The sequence below is a fragment of the Notechis scutatus genome, chromosome 2 (genome assembly GCF_049901735.1).
Source record: "Notechis scutatus isolate UNSWTSFEM ecotype Mainland chromosome 2, rNotScu1.2, whole genome shotgun sequence".
Taxonomy (NCBI): Eukaryota; Metazoa; Chordata; class Lepidosauria; order Squamata; family Elapidae; genus Notechis; species Notechis scutatus.
Genome location: NC_142010.1, coordinates 188,206,291 through 188,226,665, shown reverse-complemented (window position 1 = coordinate 188,226,665; position 20,375 = coordinate 188,206,291).

The following is a 20,375-nucleotide window of genomic DNA, read 5'->3' as shown; positions in this document are numbered from 1 at the left end:
GAGAATTAAAGGTAAAAGTTTGCCCTGTCCAGTTATGTCCCAACTCTAGGGTGGTGGTGTTCAAATGCATTTCCCAGGTAAGGGAGCCAGCATTGTCCAGAGACGCTTCTGTGGTCATGTGGCCAGCATGACTATACACCAAAGGCCCATGGAATGCTGTTACCTTCCCACCAATGTGGTACCTATTTATCTATTTGCATTTGCATGCTTTCAAACTGCTAGGTTGGCAGAAGCTGAGGTCAGAATGGGTGCTCGCCCTGTTACACGGTTGGGTCTCAAACTGCCAACTTTCCAGTTGATGAGTCCAGCATCTTAACCACTAGGCCACCACACTGCCAACTGAGGATTAATCATTGTTTTCATTTGTTTATTAATCCAAGGAGTTCTAGGGCCACTCATATTTATTCTGACTCTTTTTTTGTTTGTTTGTTTGTTCTTTGCTTCTGCCAGACCCACATCCTCTATTATGCTTTTTGCAGATGTGTTGGGATAATTCCCCATCCTTCTCACTTTGCTATGTGGAAATTCTTTAATTTCTCAACCATCTTAAAGAATTAAGATGACAAAGGCTAGGAAGAAAGTTCCCTGATGTTTTCTGGAGTCAGAACATGATGTGCCATTCCAAGGAGAAAATCAAACCAAAACAAAAAGGATGCTTAGGAAACCCACATGCTGCTGCTGCATGAAAGAGGCACAGAAAGGTGGTTATGTATCCTTGTAAGAACTAGAAGCCTTTAAATTAAGACATAGATTCTTACGTTTTGTACAAATAGCAACAGCACTTAGCACTTAGACTTATCTAAGACTTAGCACTTAGACTTCACAGTGCTTTACAGCAGTGGTGGGATTCTACCAGTTTCCCTACCGGTTCGGTGATTGTGCACTTCGCGCATGCATGCCCGCGCACCTAACACACGTACACAGCTTTCCAAACACCAGCTGAGGCTCTGCTGTGCCAATCAGCTGAGAGGATAAAGAACAGAAAAGCACAGGGGTGGGTAGGAGGGCCGATTCTGCGCTTTTCTCTTCTTTCTCCTCTCAGCTGATCATCGTCAGAGCTTTTTTTTACTAACAGTTGGGCCCAACCGGTAGCAAGTTTTGCTACCAGGTTGGCTGAACCGAGCCAAACCGGTAGCATTTCACCCACTGGTTTACAGCCATCTCTAAGCAGTTTACAGTGTCAGCCTATTGCCCCCAACAGTCTGGGTCCTCATTTTACCCACCTCGGAAGGATGGAAGGATGAATCCACCTTGAGCCTGGTGAGTTTCGATCTGCCAAATTGCAGGCAACCTGCAGTCAGCAGAAGTAGCCTACAGTACTGCACTTTAACCACTGTGCCACTACAGCTCTTGAGATGAAGCTCTTGAGATCATGAGTTGTCAAGATTAATACCAGCATCTTAAATGAATTGGGTTCAGAGTTGGATATCCTCCACTGTAACTGGCCCAGATACAGACAACAAAATGCACAATATGTTTAAACCGTGCTGTGCAACGGCCCTTGAATTCTTCTGGAATCTAGAGCAAAAGTGCAGCAATCCAATAAAGTATCTAGACCAGGGGTCTCCAACCTTGGCAACTTTAAGACTTGTGGACTTCAACTCCCAGAATTCCTCAGCCAGCTTTGCTGGCTGAGGAATTCTGGGAGTTAAAGTCCACAAGTCTTAAAGTTGTCAAGATTGGAGACCCCTGATCTAGACCATCAGTCACTTGGAGTGTCTTTAGGTTTCGTGTTTGGAAAAATCCATTCTTGTCCCCAAAATATGAACAGTTGGTTATTTTTTTTAAAAAAAAAACATTGTTGTAAATAGTTGAAATAAAAAGGCCACATTATGTGGATTATTATTTTTTTAATCAAAGGATCTGGGAGGAATAATGTGCAGTAACCCCAATCCATGGAGTGTCACTACTTCTAACCCTAGGAAATTAAAGAGGGAGCAGCTGCAAAATTCATATCAAATATCACTGTGTCTAACTTTGAAAAGAATCATAATAAAAAAGATGCATTGGAGTACACAGGAGCATGAGGTCACTTCTGTTTGGAACACCTTAAAGCAGCCATAAGGTTGCCCTCTGCATCTGCCATATGATCTCAATAAAAGCCCAACTGTTTTTGAGAGTTGTACACATGTGCCATATCTAAAATTTGGGGTTGTTTTCTCCTGCAATCAAAACCAAAACACTGCATGGTCCTATCATTAAATGTGTCACAGTGGTAACCAGTATGGTGCAGTAGTTAAAATCCTGGGCTGGGAGCAGAGAAAACAGCATTGGTTCTAGGCCACCTCCCATCCTTACTGTAGGTAGCCTTTCAGTGGCCAAGAATCCCACTGAAGAATTTGGGAGAAGGCAAAGTGAACAAAACAAACAAAAAGAGTGGGTGGCCCGAAGTTGGAGGGGACATATCACCCTTGGGAATGAAGCTAAGATTTTCTAGTTTTCTTCCCTGCAAATTGGGAATTAAAATTCTGAACAATATTAAACACATTTGGTGTGTTTCCCATCTCATAACAGGAAACCTGATCAGTTATCTTCAGCAATTGACATTTTAGGAAATCAACCCCCTCCAAAAAAGGAGGAGAACCCTATGACTTGTGCTGTCCATCTATGGCTTGGTATATTACATGAGGTATTAGAGAAAAGCAAGTTCTCAGCCATTAATAGACACACTGGGATAACCACATTTACACACCATTCAAAAGAGACCACAAAAAGCTAAGGAAACAAGAACACCATAACACAGCCAACACCCAGATAAGCAGGGATTAAATAAACAATCAAGCACAAAACAATACTATACCCTACTCAAGGAACTATCAAGGGAAATAATTACACCCCCACCAAAACTGGCAAGGCAAGCTACTGTATATAAACAGAGAGCAAAGCTCTTCCTCATCACTGATGATGTTGGACAATGGCAACTGTAAGCAAATAACCAAGCTCAGAGACCACCAAGGACTCCACAATTCAAGCCTGAGCTACACAGAGGTGGTATTCAGCTGGTTCTGACCGGTTCTGGAGAATCGGTAGTAGAAACTTTGAGTAGTTCAGAGCAGGGATCCCCAACCTTTTCGGCCGTGGCCCGGTTCCGACATCAGCTGGGCGCCGAGGCCCGGTAGCGTCAACTGGGCGCCGCCATCTTTTATGACGAAAAGGCGCTTCCGGTGACGTCACGGAAGTGCTGTTCGTCATAAAAGATGGCGGCGCTTGCCCGGTGAGCTTTTTCGGGTAGAAATGGCTTTCTACCTGGAAAAGCTCACGGCCCAGCGGCGCCGCCATCTTTTTATGACGAAACAGCGCTTCGGTGAGCTTTCTACCTGGAAAAGCTCACCAGAAGCGCTTTTTACCAAAAAAGATGGCGGCGCCCAGCAACCAGCGCGCCCGGTAAGGCTTGTTCCGCGGACCGGTGCCGGTCCGCGGACCGGTTGGGGACCCCTGGTTCAGAGAACCGGCCAATGCCATCTCTGATTGGCCCCACCCCATCTCTTCTCACTCCCATCTCTTCTCTTCTCTGCTTCCCATTGAGTCCCAGCTGATTGGCTTGGTCTTCTTTGGTTGCCCTGCACAGGAGAACAGAGCTGGAAAGCAGGTTAGTGGGGTAAGGTGGGGAGGGAATGAGATTTTGTGGTATCCTTCCCCCGCCATGCCCACCAAGCCATACCACGCCCAAGCCACGCCCAGAGAACCGGTAGTAAAAAAAATTGAATTCCACCACTGGCGCTACTCTTCTATTGGAACATGGAAGAAGGCATTTGACAATGTTGAAGCTCTGTGCAAAGTTAGAATTTTAGCTTTTATTGCCATTCAATATTCTTTTTTCTGCCAAAGGTTATAGAAGCTTTATTCCTTGGCAAAAAGGGGAATAAATTCCTTGCCAGTGCAACAGACTTTCCCACTACCACAAATATGGACAAATCTTGGGCTGCATTGCTATAAATCAGATGTAGGCAACTTAGTGGGGTTAAGATTTTGATTAAGCACATAGTGTTATTCGTGTTGGGCCCAAATCATCTAGGTATCAAATTGGTTGCTCCTGCTGGGATCAAGTTCCACTGAATTTAGGGAAGCCAGTGTATATACTTACAAATTATGTAGTAATAAATATATATGTAGTATAAGTGTACAGTCAGTTTGGTCTAGTGGTTTATACACCAGGCTAAAAACTGGAAGACTGTGAGTTTAAAACCCACCTTAGCCATCCAAACCAATTGGATGACCTTGGGCCAGTCATTCTCTCGTAGACTAATCACCTGACATGGTTGTGACAGTGGGGAAAATAGGAGAAGGAGTATTTACGTTCGCCTCCTTGAGTTATTTGTAAAAAATAATAAAGGCAGGTTACAAACAGATAAATAATGCTACAAGACATTCTAATATGTACATTTCAGAATATCTTGCTTCAAATCCCAATGCTGAGTGGAGACCCCCAATCCACAGGTCCTTGTATGAATTGCCAAATTCTACATCCCCAGCTACAACTACGTATGCAAGACTCTGCCTGCACACCCAGGGACAGCTGACCTGTGTTCTCCTGCAGTAAACAGCTAATTCACTGACTGAGAGGTTTTGTATTCAACTGTAGGTTAATAAGCATGTGTGTTGAATGGACGTCAGTTGGATTGTAGACCAAGGCAGAAACTCAAATACAGGTAATCCTCCACTTACAACAATTCTTTTAGTGGCCATTTGAGGTTACAGTGACGCTAAAAAAAAGTGACTAATGGCTTTATGACCATTTTTCACACTTACGACCGTTACAACAATCCCATGGTTACATGGTCAAAATTCAAGCGCTTTGCAGCTGACTCATAGTTATGACGGTTGCAGCTTTTGTGAGATTCTGACAAGCCAAGTCAATGGGGAAGCCAGATTCACTTCACAGCCATGTCACTAACTTAACCACTGCAACGATTCCCTTAACAACAGTGTCAATAAGAAGTCGTTAAATGGGGCAAAATTCACTGAACAAATGTCTCATTTAGTAACATAAATTTTGAGCTCAATTGAGGTCACAAGTCGAAACCTATCTGTATATTCAGAAGGAAAAGCCCAAATTGTGTCAGTCGGGAAAACATCCCAAAGTTCCCCCAGAGAGATTAATTTTGATACCCCTATCTAAAATTCGAAGTCGTCGTCTTCTTTTTAAAAAATAAAATAAAATAAATTCTGCAAATACTGTATTAAAAAAATAGAGAACACTACAATGTTATGTCTGAGTCTCCAACTCTTTCTTTAAAAGCATTTAGCGGCTGGTTGATATTAACAGATCGTAACCTTGGCAGCTATTTGTATTTAATTGGATTTTGTTGTATTTTGTTGTATTGTGTTATAACTGTTTTAATTGTGTGTTTTTTTCTTCTTCTGATTGTGCACCACCCAGAGTCGTCAGTTTGAGACGGGCAGCTCTACAAATTGAACAAATAAATAAATAACTAAATTTAAAGTCACATTTGGAAGGGCACAGCAGGTTCCCTGTTGGTCATCTTTCTCTCTCTCTCTCTCTCTCTCTCTCTCTCTCTCTCTCTCTCTCTCTCTCTCTCTCTCTGGTCTCCCTGAGCCATCTGCTTCCTACTTGTCTGCCCTACACAAGACAATGGACTCTAGCATACACAACTCCATCCATGGTCGTTCGGGGCCTTGTGAAATTTAATTGGCTGCTTACTTAGAAACAAAGAAAGGGAGGGGGGGAGAGAGAGAGAGAGAGAAAGAGAAACAAAATTAATGGCTGGAATGAGCCGTGAGGGTGAACGGGCAAGATGGTGCTCAGTTCTGGAAAAAACTGACACCAAAGCAACACTTTTGTATCTCAACAAACATTCATAGCCCCGATGCCTCCTCGGCTTGTGTTTAATCTACATTAAAGATATGGTGGCATTCTTAGAATGCACCTACTGGGAAGTTAAGAGTGGAGCATATTTTTAGAAGGTAATGCTTGACTTGCTAACAAATGGCAGTCGAAAATAGATTCTTCCTCTCCCCCCCCCACCCTTTCCCTCCTTTCAAATTAGCCTCCTGCTCTCCCTGGCAGTTCCTGCTTCAGAAGATCCCTGCTTTGCAGATGGGCCTCTTCTGCATGATGGGGACCCTGAGCAAAGGGCAAAAGCAATCAGCTTCCTGTATCTTTTAAGTATGGCGGAGAAGGCAACAGATGCAAAGCTTTGAGGGTGGAGCAGGAAAAAAACAACAACACGCTGGCTGCCATGTTTGTTTTCACTGCACAGCTGTGGGGACATCCTATGCGGACAATCCTCCCCTTACAAACCATTGGTTTAGTGACTGCTCTAAGGCACTGAAAAGTGACTTCCAACCACTCCTCGCACTTGTGTGACCATCCCAGTATCTCTATTACACACGTGATCGAAATGTGGGCCTCTGGCAATTAGGCATGTGTTTATGATGGTTACAGCCTCCTGAAGGGGTTGTGGGTAGGGGCATCATGCGATCTCCATGCGTGACCTGGCTTCTGACAAGAAAAGTCAGTGAGGGGAGCCGGATTCGCTTAACAACTGCATGATTCAATTTAACACATAATCAGAGTTGGAAGGGACCTTGTAGGTCATCTAGTCCAACCCCCCACCCAAGCAGGAGACCCTACACCATTTCTGACAAATGGCAGCCCAATCTCTTCTTGAAAGCCTCCAGTGATGAAGCACCCAAGACAAGCTGTTCCATTGGTTGATTGTTCTCACTGTCAGAAAGTTTCTCCTTATTTGCAGGTTAAATCTCTCCTTGCTCAGTTTCCATCCATGATTCCTTGTCCGGCCTACAGGCGCTTTAGAAAATAGCTTGACTCCTTCCTCCCTGTGGCAGCCCCTCAAATACTGGAAGACTGCTATCATGTCTCCCCTGGTCCTTCTCTTTACTAGACTAGCCAAGCCCAGTTCCTGCAACCGTTCATTGTATGTTTTAGCTTCCAGTCCCCTAATCATCCTGGTTGCTCTTCTCTGTACTTTTTCTAGAGTCTCAACATCTTTTTTATAATGTGGTGAACAAAACTGGATGTGGTCTTACTAAGGCTTTATAGAGTGGTATTAGTACTTCCCTTGATCTTGATTGTATCCCTCTGTTAATATAATTTAGGATTGCATTAGCTTTTTTGGCTGCTGCTGTACACTGCTGGCTCATATTTAGCTGGTTGTCCACTAAGACGCAAAGATCCCTCTCACAGTTACTGTTATTGAGCCTGGTTTCACCCAGTCTATATGTGTACTTTTGGTTTTTCTTGCCTAAGTGTAGGGCTTTACTTTTCTCTACATTGAATTTCATTTTGTTAGATATGGCCCAGTGTTCTAGTCTGTCAAGATCCATCTGGATCTGGAGCCGATCTTCTTGGGTGTTAGCTATTCCTGCCAGCTTAGTATCATCTGCAAATTTGGTAAGTTCCCCTTCTATTCCCTCATCTAAGTCGTTAATGAAGATATTGAAGAGTACTGGGCCGGAACCTTGTGGCACCCCACTGCTTACTTCCCTCCATGTAGACTTAGACCCATTAAGGACTACTCGTTGAGTACGGTTTGCCAGCCAGTTGCGAGTCCATCTAGTGGTGGTGCTATCTATTCCACTTTTTTCTAGCTTCATTTATTTTGTGGCTGCGGCAATTCACTTAACACCGGTGGCAGAAACGGTCGTAAAACTGGGCACAGCTCAATTCACAGCCACCTCGCTTAGTAGCCACAGAAATTCCTGCCCCAACTGTGGCTGTAAATTGAGGACTATCTGCCCTGTCTCTTTTTGACCCATGTCACATTTATGCAGAGCACCTTTTCTTGATGGACAAATTCAACCCTGTCAACCCTGAAGCTGACCTGACCGAAGCCATTTTGACAGCTTCGGTGTTGCTGCACTGGACCTGAGGGATAGGGAGAGGGAAGTTGAGATAGTTGGGATTCTGTAGCCAAAACAAAATACTTTCTCTTGGGAACCAAGGACATTCTCACACCTGGTCGGAGGAAGGCGGAGTGATGTCACCAGGCAACTGGATCATGCTGTGATTGAACCATGTGACTGATTGTTTTGAGAAAGTGACAAACTTTTACTTTTAATTAGGTGCAAACTATGGGAGCCTTCAGAGTCGCTTTTCACCAGATACGTGACAATATGATAATTCCAAATAAAATTATTCTTTGAGGAATCCACCTGCCTCAGAGTTTTGTTTGCTATGGGTGTATTACTTGGAACCCTCACACATGATGTGATCAACAAGCATGACCTTGAGGAGGCTGATAGCATCGGGAATTTTAAAACATTTGTTCATTGAAGGAGTATTTATCACAGGGGTGTCAAAGTCAAGGCTCGGGGGCTGGATCCAGCCCACAGGGTGCTTAGATCTGACCCGCAGGCCCACCCTGGAAACAGCAAAGGACCAGCCTGCGGTGCCTCTGCCAGCAAAAAGGGAGCTCAGAAAGGCCACCCATGGCCTCCCTAAGCTATGTTTTTGCTGGTAGAGGGCTGCTGGAGGCCGTTATGGTCAAGCTAGGAGCCTGGGTGGGCTGCACAGTTCCCTGAGCTCTGTTTTGCAGGGAGAGGACTGCAGGAGGCCGTCGTGGCTAAAAACAGAGCCCGGGAGGGCTGACATGGCCGAAAACAAGAGCCTCAATGAGTGACATTGAGTTGGCCATTCCCACTCTGGCCAAGACTCCCACAAGGTCAAGCACAACCCTGATGCAGCCCTCAATGAAATTGAGTTTGACACCCCTGATTTACCACCACCACCACCTCCTCCTCCTCCTCCTCCTCCTCCTCCTCCTCCTCCTCCTCCTCCTCCTCCTCCTCCTCCTCCTCCTCCTCCTCCTCCTCTCTTCTCTTCTTCTTCTTCTTCTTCTTCTTCTTCTTCTTCTTCTTCTTCTTCTTCTTCTTCTTCTTCTTCTTCTTCTTCTTCTTCTTCTTCTTCTTCCCTTCCTCTTCTTCCTCCTCTCCTCCTCCTCCTCTTTCTTCTTCTTCTTCTTCTCCTCCTCCTCCTTTCCTCTTCCTCTTCCTCCTCCTCCTCCTCCTCCTCCTCTTCTCCTCCTCCTCCTCCTCCTCCTCCTCCTCTTCTTCTTCCTTCTTTCTTCCTTCTTTCTTCTTTCTTCTTTCTTCTTCTTCATCAGACAGAGCTTTCTGAGACACTCACATCTACCTTCACTTTTGGTTGTGGTTCTCCCATTATTCAGAGGTCATTTCCTTCTTTTTTGTTTCCCCTAGGGAATGTTGAAATTCCCTCTGACCAAATAAGCTTGATGTTCAGCCATTGTTCAAAAGACATACACTCACACAGACGTGCATGCACAAGTCTCACTGGATTTAGGGCTACGCCCTTGACGTCTACAGTAGGAGCCTGATGGGTCTTATTTATGGGTGCCTTTGTTTGACATTAATCTCAGCAGCACGAGGGAATGCCTGTACCCAGGGGACAATTTAGGCACAAAACCTGGGGTTTGGGGACACTCTCTTCTGCAACCCCCTACAGCAGTGGTCCCCAACCTTTTTTGTACCAGGGACCGGTTTCAAGCAGAAACATTTTTTCAAGGACCGGGGGGAGAGAGAGAATCCGAGTTTGGTAGTTTGCTTTGCAGACGTTTCATTACCTGACTAGGTAACATCTGATGTTGTTACCTAGTCGGGTAATAAAACGTCTGCCAGCAAACCACCAAGTTCAGGGAGCGCCTCGGCCCTGCCTCCCTCAGCCCCATCCCTCAGGTGTCTCCCTCCCTCCCTCCCTCAGGTGTCTGCCTCGTTTCTCTCTCAGTCACTCTATCGCTCCTCCAGCAGCCAAGAAGCCGGGGGTGGCTTTTCCCTGTCGCCACAGCTTCCCCGGCGCCCGTTTCACCCCACCCACCCGCCGCTCGCAGTTCAATCCACAGTGCTCCATTCTACCTGCCTGCCTGCCTGCCTTCTTCGTTTCGAGCAGCTTGGCTGATAAAAAGAGGCGAATAGTTATTATTCTCAGCGAAGCTGCTCCCAAACAACCAGACAGGCAGGCAGGCAGGCAGAACGAGCACTGTGGATTGAACTGCCAGCGAGCGGGCGGGCGGGGATGAAACGGGCGCTCGGGCTGCGGCGATGGAAGCCACTTCCGGCTTCTTTGAAGCAGTTTCTTCCTGGGCTGGTGGAGGAGCGAGAGCTTGACTGAGAGGAGGAACGAGGCGGGAGGAAACCGCTGCTGAGCCAGAGAGCAGGACAGGCTTCGGTTGCTTCCTCCCTCCCCTTCTTTCATTTGTGTCCTTGATCCCGATCCCAGCAGCATTCACCGAAGGCGAAGAAAGCCGCCATTTTTAAATTTTTTTTTTCTTTGCGGCCCGGTAAAGAGTGCTCCACGGCCCGGTACCGGTCCGCGGCCCGGTGGTTGGGGACCCCTGCCCTACAGGGATCATTTGGATGGAGCTTGGCAATCATATCATTATCCCAGACTTTATCCAACAACATAATTGTGTGTCTCCTGACAGACAAGCCCTTTGTCCTTCCACTCTGGCTACTCGTATGTTGAATGTGAATGGTCATTGTCATAGACTGGAATAGACCATTTTGAAATGACTCATTAAAGCTTTGATGGGTGAGAAGATGAGTCACGCAAGTCAGCTGTTACTTCCTTTTGTCTTTTTCTAACGGTGTGGCTTTACTTTAGTTCCTCTTTAAGTCTTTTTAAGAGCCCGTACAGGTATTCCTTGATTTACAACCAGAACTGAGCACCAACTTTCTGTTTTGTCACATGAGTTTTGCCCCATGGTACAACTTTTATTGCCACATTTGTTAACCGAATCACTGCAGTTGTTAAATTAGTAACATGGTTTGTTGAGCAAATCTGGTTTCCTCATTGTCTTTGCTTGTCAGAAAGTTTGCAAAAGGTGATCACATGTCCCCAAGACACTGCAACCGTCATAAACGTGAGTCAGTTGTCAAGCATTCGAACATAAATCGTGACCGTGGGGCTGCTGCAATGGTCACAAGTGTGAAAAATGGTCATAAGTCACTTTTTTCAGTGCCGTTTTTCAGTGCCGGTCAATAAGGGGACTGTTGTAAGTCGAGGACTACCTGCATTACACTATATTCACTGGGGTTCCCCACCATTTATATTGTAACCTCTTGTGTACTTCATATGAGTTTTGTGTTTTGAACTTTATATTCATATCCTAAATATGGGTCAGTTGCCAAGAGCCTGAATTTTGATCCTATGAACATGGGTTGGGGGGGTGGGGGGAATGCCGGTAAGTGTGAAAGACGGTCATAAGTCACTTGTTTTCAATGCCCTCATAATTTTTTTAACGGTCACTAAATGAACTTCTGTAAATCAAGGACCACTTGCAGTGCCCTATTCATGATTCTTGCTGCACACAATATGGCAGACACGCACAATTAGTTCACTTACAACTTTGAAAAGTACCACCGTAAATAATTTACACTTCTGACTCTCGGAGGGTACATGCTGAGAGGCTGGAGCACTTTAAAGGAGGAGGAAGAGAGTAGTAGGTGGTGGTGATGTCGATGCTGTAGTTACTCTAGAGTGATTTAAATTTGATCAGAAGAGCACCGCTAAAGGAAGGGACAGTCCATCATCCCTTATAATATTCTCAACCTATGTCATAGATCCACCCCAGGGCATTAGCCCTGAAATAAGAAAAGAAATTAAGATATGAGAGAGAGAGAGAGGTCTGTATGTATTTTCTCCACTCTGGAAAGAAGGAGGCTTCATGGGATGAAAAATAGCCTGAGCCAGAGAAGCTAAACAGTTGCTCCCCTCACATGAAAACTAAAACTCTACGTTAACAGATTTTAAATGGTTGGTTTTTAAAGGCCAAGCACCCCATCACTGATCTCTCTCACTGCGTAATTCGTCTCCAAGGTGTGTAGATACATGGTGCAGTGACGATGGCCCTAATCTATGGTTGGCTTTCACCTGGATTGGTTGAACAACCTCTAGTTTTGAGCCGCTACTTCAGCACTTGTCCGCTTAGTCACAAACCAGGATTTATCAATTACAATGGTTGGAACCCCCAAATGGGGCTTCATCATCGGGGAATTAATCCGCTAACCATGAAATCAACAGGATGAAGCTTTGGGAGTAGACAGTCAGGTCTATAGTTCTACCCCTGAAGGTTAACAACAAAGGAACTTATTGGATTTCACCATCACTTGAGAGGAGCCAGTCAGCCACTCTCAGCATTGGTAGAGGTACACTCCCAAAATATGTGTTTTTCCAGCTTGGACTTGCTCTAGCCCAAAACAACAACAACAACAACAACAACAGCAACAACAATAATAATAATAATTCAAGAAGTTTGCTTAACAGTTTGTTTCCCTCAGATTATTTGCTTTCCACCATAAATGTATATTTGTTCCTATTTTATCAAGGCACATAAGAAATTAGGAGGAATAAGGAATAACATTCTTTCCCCCCCTCCCCCTCTCCCTTCCTCCCTTCCTCCCTCCCCCTCGCTCTCTCTCTCTTTCCCTCCCTCCCTCTCTCTCCCTCTGCCTCTCTTCTCTTGCCTTGTCGTTTTATGCATAGATATGGAAGAAGTCATTTTCGGTATGAGAACACCCTAAGCACATCTTTCTCTGCCCAGGGTCTCCCAGATGTGTTAATGACAACATTCATTATTCCCAGTCAATGCAGAATAGTTACACAAATTGAGGATGAGGGGGGGAAGCAATATTAAAAAAAAAAAAAAAAAACAGGTGGCAAAGACTATTGTAAGTCATCACAAAACTTGGGCTCACACATCACACGAAGCTGGAAGTTACAGCCCATGCTTGACTTTTATGGAGGAGCCTGCTTTCCCAAGAGAGTGAATTAGAAACAGGACAATTAAAATGGATTTTATTTAGATTTGCTTTTACTGAAAATTAAAGATAGGGGATACAATTAATTTCCAGCTGTGTATTTCATAATTTTTCCTCTTTTGTTGCATTATACGTTATAAACTTTTAGCAGATCTAGCAATCTCATCCTAGGCTTTCAAAGTACTATGGATTATGTATGTCTACATTGTCATAACGTGTTTTCTTAGGTTTGGTCTTAACATGTTGCACGAAACTAGCAGTTGTTTAGAAGAATAGAACAGAACTTTATTCTGGTCATACACATCACTATTTACAGTATATTTTTAAAAAAAGTACTGACACATTATAATTAATAGTGGATAATAACATTCCTGTTAAGAAAATACATGTTCCCGAACAGTTAGGATCACTCCCTGGTTTATATGAGTGGAGAGCCGATTAGTATGAGTAAATATCATTTTCCAAAAATTGTTAGAGATATCTCCCAAAAATTGGCACAAGTTGACGCAGTTGTTTGAAAACCATGATTTATGGTTTAGCACAGTATCTGAAGCCAGTCAGTCATTAAAGAAAATACGAGTAAGCAAACCATGGCTTAGTATGATATACAACTCAGCTTATTAAATCTATATGTCTTCTCCTGTCTGTCCCCTAATCTAAATAAGCTTTCCTATGTAGATTAGCTATTCTTGTTCATATCATTTCTTGTTCGTATCTTATAAACATGGTTTGCCCAAACTGCAGTCAGTGCCATTTGTGTGTTCACTAATAGCTGTCTGTCTGCAGAATTTGGTCCAGAAGAAAAGGAATCCTTCAGAATCCTTCAGTATTGTTACAAATAAAATTCTCCGCTGGATTCTCTTGTTAACATTATCTTCCTTGGCAACATTACCTATTGTTCCATTAGATTCGAGCAACAATCCTGGAACAAACTATGTCTTCTTTTGTCAGTAGATGCGAACAAGAAAGGAAGATATTTCCAGTGGAATCTTTTGGCTATGGCATTCACCCTTATTAGGAAATTAATAGTTAAGAAAGTGGCTTGTGAGTTGGGAAACTAGTGTAAATAACATTTTCCATACCTGAGGGAAGGGGGGAGGCCTTGCCTGACAGACAGAGATAATTCAATCTATACAAACATGGGTTTAAACGGAGTTTGTGTAAAACGTCCTCTACCACAACAGAAAATCTGACTCATTTGTAGCCTTTTCCAGGCCCAATTTGCTTGGAGAACCAGATGCCAAATGAGATCACCGAAAATACAAATCCATTTTTGATGTCCGAATAAACTTTGGGGTTACTTTCACTGAGAGAAAGTAAATTGCTTTTTTTCTCCTTCTTCCCTAAAATGGAATCAACATTATAAGGTTTGCCAGTCATGGTACTAATTAGCAGGGTTTGGCATTTTTAGACCTATTTCTGAGGCAAGTAACTAAATCTGAATAGAGATTTCTCAAGCACAGCTAATTATATTAGAGTACATAAGAAAGAAAGAAAGAAAGAAAGAAAGAAAGAAAGAAAGAAAGAAAGAAAGAAAGAAAGAAAGGAAGGAAGGAAGGAAGGAAGGAAGGAAGGAAGGAAGGAAGGAAGGAAGAAAGAAAGAAAGAAAGAAAGAAAGAAAGAAAGAAAGAAAGAAAGAAAGAAAGAAAGAAAGAAAGAAAGAAAGAAAGAAACCCCAGAGTTTCAATTCACTAGGCACAGATGGGTCTAGATAAGAATTCATGAAATAGGTCCTAAACATAGCAGAAATGCAGATTCATTTCCAGCATTGCTTGGGACAATTTTGCTGACAATATGAAACCAATTATTATTGGACGTAAAGTGGCCAAATGCAAAAGCAGCTAGGACTTCCTTCCTTGAGTTTCTGAACGGTGAAATTCACTGGGACAACTTGTCTATTTTCCATTTTGCTATTGACTCGGCCCTTTTGCAAATCCATTGAATTGTATACAAGATAAAGTGGTTAAAATCTAATGTCTTACGAAGCCAAAATCCCTTTTTGTGTTTGTTCATTTTAGCGTGAAACAAACCTCTCCCTAAGTTATTGTCTTGCCAAAGGACTCAACTTCTCCATTCTCAACTTTTCCTGCCTTAGGCTTGTCCTCTTTTAACCAATCTTTTTCCAACAGAGTGTGCAGTACTTATCAGAAGATAAGCACAATGTTCCTCTCCGTGGCCTTTGAAAAGGAGCACCTGTATAAGGAGCTATACCTGTTGGATTCTTGCCTTTTACCAGGTTTAAGGATACAAATGTACTGATGGAATAAGAAGTTTTAACTTTATATCTACCTTGCTCCTTTATTTAAGAATAGTTTAGATATTTAATCTGCAGATTGGACAATTCAAGCAACTGAAAGATAGTAGCTTCAGTTAAGACTTTAGGCGACAAATATGGATTTAGCAGAAGTTTAACTTTGGGCTTAGCTGTAACATATTATTTGTTGAAATTAAGTTAATATAGATATTCTTGTAACAGTAACTAAATGTGCTGAAATTAGGGAGTAAAATTTCTCCCTGATCCACCTTTGTAAATCAAAGTAATTGTTAAAATGCATGAGCAGATAGGGCCACTAGTTACCAAGTGACATTCCTGGTTTAAAAATCATTTTGAAAATCGTGTTTGCTTACAAAGTTACAATCCACAGCCAAAATGGTGCATTGTTTTAATATCATGGAAAAACCTAAACCCGTAGATGGCATGTACTGGATATGGACCCTTCCAAGGCTTTGCATTTTTAATGCAACAATCTCTTTCTTAAAAAGCTGTTTTCAAGCTTGGCTGAGAAAAATAAGACAAGCTATTATTTTCTTACAACTTATTTGTACTGTGAGTTTTTTTTCTTCCCAGTGTACATCCCCTTCATTTCAGCAAGACTGAAGCCAGCTGAGTATCTGAAGTTCTGCCTGCATGGTGCTCAATAGCACTAATGATTAGAACGGAGGTGGATGGCAATTAGTGGCATTCCATTAAAAATAATTAGGTTTATTAACAGCAAATTATAGGGACCCCTGACATTTGTAGAAACAACAGTTCAGGATTTTTTCCGGTTGTTTTGCTGGTCCTACAAATCAGAGCCAAACAGTAGGTTAAACAGAATTGTCAAAAGCTCTTTCCACTGCACAAGTGGCAGGAAATATTATTCCTTTCCACCGCACAAGTGACAGTAAACATTATTATTATATTATTATTATTTTACAAACAATGCCATTTTTTTTTTAAAAAAAAGGCAGCATTGCATCTGGGTAAAATGACCTTTATCATGTGCACTAGAAATAAGTCCCTTTGAACTCCTGCCTAGGAACATTCTTGAAATTGAAATAGGAAGATGGGATATATGCTTGTTGGGGGAAAAATGGTCAATAATTATAATGACTCACCATTATATTTCACGGCTGGTACGTTTGCGCTATACAGCTAGCAACTATAAAGATCTGTTCCCTATATGAAAATAATTAGGAACAGAATGTCAAGACTATTTACACACACACATATCAATGCTAATTACTAGCCAACAACAACAAAAAGTCTTGGCCAATCTGACTATTCATTCAATAGTCAGTTATAGCAAAAATAAATAAATAAATCCTGACACCCAAAGCTGCTAGATACTCAATTGCGAAGTTCTCAGTTTGTTGAATCGCTGTGCATAATATAACTACAAAATGTAAAGCACCTCTTTTAAAATTGGAACCCCAACTCAACAAAAACTCAACAAAAACTATGGGAAACCACATTCCCTGGAAGGAGACCAGGATGTTACCACAACAGTACACCACCCTATCCAAAGCCTTATTCTGCAATGGCTTCCTTGGGTTACTCTTTTCTCAATCTCCAACGTTGCAGGAATTGTATCGAAAAGAAACACCTCTGTAGCACAGAAAACAAGGATCTAGAGTTAGGAGAGAACTCTTATCTCTCAAGAGGTAGGCTAAACCAGCCTGAATAATTTCTAACTGATTTCTCCACCTGATTTGTTGGGCTGCAGTTCCCACCACTCCCATTCAGGGTGTCCTTGTCCATCTGAAGGACAAGGGAGGCTGAGCTTGGAGAATTGGGAACCACTAATGCTCTCTGGCTCTCTCTCCCTCTCGCTCTCTCTCCCTCACTCTCCCCCTCTCTCTCTGTGTATGTATATATGTATATATGTGGGATGGAGGGATGGATGGAGAGAGAGAAATATGGAAATATGGATGAAATATGGATGAAATATGGATGAAATATGGATGAAATATATAATGTATATTCGGCTTTGTTCGGGTATTTTCCCACATCATTATAGTTGTGCTTTTAAAGTTGTAGCAATCTCATCTGCCATCATCAGGCTTCTGTATTGTGTTTGTCTGGACGAACACAATACAGAAGCCTGATGATGGCAGATAATTAAGATGTGGTCTAGAAGCCTGCTAAATGTCTATGGAGATTCTCAATCATCCAAGTCATGACTTCCTAAAGGTGCTTTTTTTTTTTCCAAAAGGCAGGTGCTTTCCCCTGAAGACGAACCCAAGAAGCTCCTTGGATGAGAAGCGAAACGACTTCAAGGAAAAAAACAACAACACAAGAACAAAGCCCAGTTGCCTTTTGGGGGTGGGTGGGAAGCACCTTTGGCACACAAGTTTGCTTCATTGAGCAGAAAAATTAATTGAGCTTGTCGTATTCCTCCAGCAGCGTATGGAGTAATACGGGCAAGATCGTCAAGGTTGTGAACGGGAGCCCAGAAGTTCGCCCTTCTTTCCCCCATCCTTCCCACGAAGGGGGACAATTTGGTTCACCGTTTCCTGGGGCGAAGTCGGGGGAAATAACCTCCCCAACACTCCGGAGAAGGACGAGCCAAGGCGATCCAAAGCCAAAAGGCGCAGTTGAGACGGGCTGCCCCCCAAAGAAGGCGCGGGGCGGCCAAGGAAGGCGTGGGAAAACTTTGACTTGCCAGCGCCGGGCGCTGAGCAGGCGGGAAGGCAGTTTAAACAGGCGCACGCAACGCGCGGCGGGCGAAGAGAGGAGACGCGGCGGGGTTTGCTATGAATGGGAAGCCAGGTCCATTGTTCTTGGGCGGCCCTAAGGGATCGGACCCAGCCCCCCCCAACTCCGCCCCCCCCCAAACGCCTCTTTTCTTTGGCAACCCGTTTAAGTTGCACCTCGGATTCTCGAAAGTAGCTTCCGGCAATAGGAAGAATAGATCGGCACCTATTACTGCTGGTACACCCTTAGTCTTCCACAGAAGCTTGAAGTTTGCCCGGGCGCGCACACTTTGAATGGAGGAGGGGCGGCCGGGGAGTGGGTGGGTGTTGAAACTGCTTCCAAACAACACTCTCACCCTTCAAACCTTTTGCACATTTTTTTTCTAAAAAATTAACCCCAAACCTCCTCTCTCCCTCTCTCTCTTTCTCTTTCTCTCTCTCTCTCTCTCTCTCTCTCTCTCTCTCTCTCTCTCTCTCTCTCTCTCTCTGTGCCTGTGTGTGTGTGTGTGTCTGCCTCTCTCTCTCTCTCTTTCACGACTCCCCCTCCCTCCCAAAGTCTCGGGGTGGGGGATGGGTTGGGAGGGAAATAATAATAATAATAATAATAATAATAATAATAATAATAATAATAATAATAATAATAATAATAATATATGTCTGTCTGTCTGTATGTATGTATGTGTATGTATATATGTATATAAAAAAGGCACTTACCATGGCAAACGCATAATGTCTGGCCACAGGCTTTGCATAAAAGGGAGCTTTACGCCTGTTCAGAAGGATTGATGCGGGGTGTGCGCACGTACCATTTAAGGATAAGGAGGCAGGGGGAAAGGGGGAGTAAGAGAGAGAGAGAAAAAGAGGGAGAAAGAGAGAGGGAGGGAAAGAGAGAGAGCAAGAGAGAGAGGGGGGGGAGAGAGAGAGAGCGCAGCACTTGAAAGTCAATTCTGTAATCATCTCCAAAACAAAAGGAGCGATGGTTGACCAATCAGAACGGAAACAGCAGACCACCCCTCTTCTTTCTCCTCCCCCCACCACAGGGAAAAAAAGAGGGGGAAAAAAAGAGAGAGAGAGAGAGAGAATCTAGTCCGGTCGCATTCGAGAGATAGAGCCAAGCTGATTGAACTAATTATCACAGCATTGAAGATACATATTTTCCCCCTTAACCAGGACCACCCCAACATAACCCCCCACTATAAAGATGCGTTGCACATTCACTTGTTTTGAAAGGAGGTGGGGATGGTTGTGAAGAAGCGGAAGGGGGAGCCTTGACTAAAATATAGCCCATCTCTTGCTTCGCTGACTCTGGTCGAGCTTCCCAGTGATGGATAATTTTCCTTCAATAAAACTGAAGCAGTCAGGCAGAAAAAGTAAAACTCCCCGTCCCCCCACTTTTCCCTCTTTCTCTCAATAAATAAACACACCATTGGCATTCTGACATTGTGCCCTTGCTTGCTGTTCTTTCTTTCTTTCTTTCTTTCTTTCTTTCTTTCTTTCTTTCTTTCTTTCTTTCTTTCTTTCTTTCTTCCTTCCTTCCTTCCTTCCTTCCTTCCTTCCTTCCTTCCTTCCTTCCTTCCTTCCTTCCTTTCAGGGTCAACATGGTCCCCAGATTGCCATATATAAATAAGGGATAGTTTCAGATTGGGACCTGCTTAACGCACATACTATTGGGTTTTCCTTTGATGTGTAGGACATCTCAGGGACCTTGCCTTTCACACGCAAGTTTCCCAGCGTCCTCCATTATCTTGGCTGGCTTGGATGTGCTTGCAAGTTAATTGAAATTTATCAGCTTGATTGCCATTTGCTTGGTAATTGGTATACCGCATCTGAAGTGATTGCATTTGAGGCAACAAAGTTTATGGTGCCCTTTCTGTGCTACTCCACCCTCCCCCACCCCAATGGACATACATTAGCCAAGCAGTACTAGAAACATCTGTGTACAAGTCCTGCATGATCACATATTTATTTCTTCAATTCCTATCTCATTTTTCCTTTTCAAATTCCAGACAGCCTATATTCGGGCATAGGCAATCTATGGATTCACCACCAAATAAATGCAATGCCTGGTCCATTGAATAAAATCTCCATATGTCTCAAAAATGATAATGTCTCCTATTTTACTGTAAATTGTGCATCCAGAAAGCAAGTGCTGATTTCAGAATATGTGATACATAGCAATCAACTGTAAGAAGAATCCATGGATTTAGGGTATATCACAAATGCACGTGCTGCTCAGCTGAATCAAGAGGGGTGTGTGAATGGGTTACTGCAACAAGTAGTTATAAATGCACTGAGAAACAGGCAAGTAAAATAAATGTAAGGACATATTTGGAAAACAGAAGTGATCAGTGAAAAGAACTATCACAGGTCAAAACCAGAATTGAATTTCTTTACCTGTAGAAAGACAAGTCTCCAAAGGTACATTATTTTTTCAATTAAATTATTTCATATTTCATGGTTTTCCCTTCAAGTAATAAAAAAAATGGAAATGGAGATAGCAATAGCACTTAGACTTATATACCGCTTCACAGTGCTTTACAGCCCTCTCTAAGCGGTTTACACAGTCAGCGTATTGCCCCTAACAATCTGGGTCCTCATTTGATCCACCTTGGAAGGTTGGCAGGCTGAATCAACCTTGAGCCTGGTGGGATTTGAACTGCCAA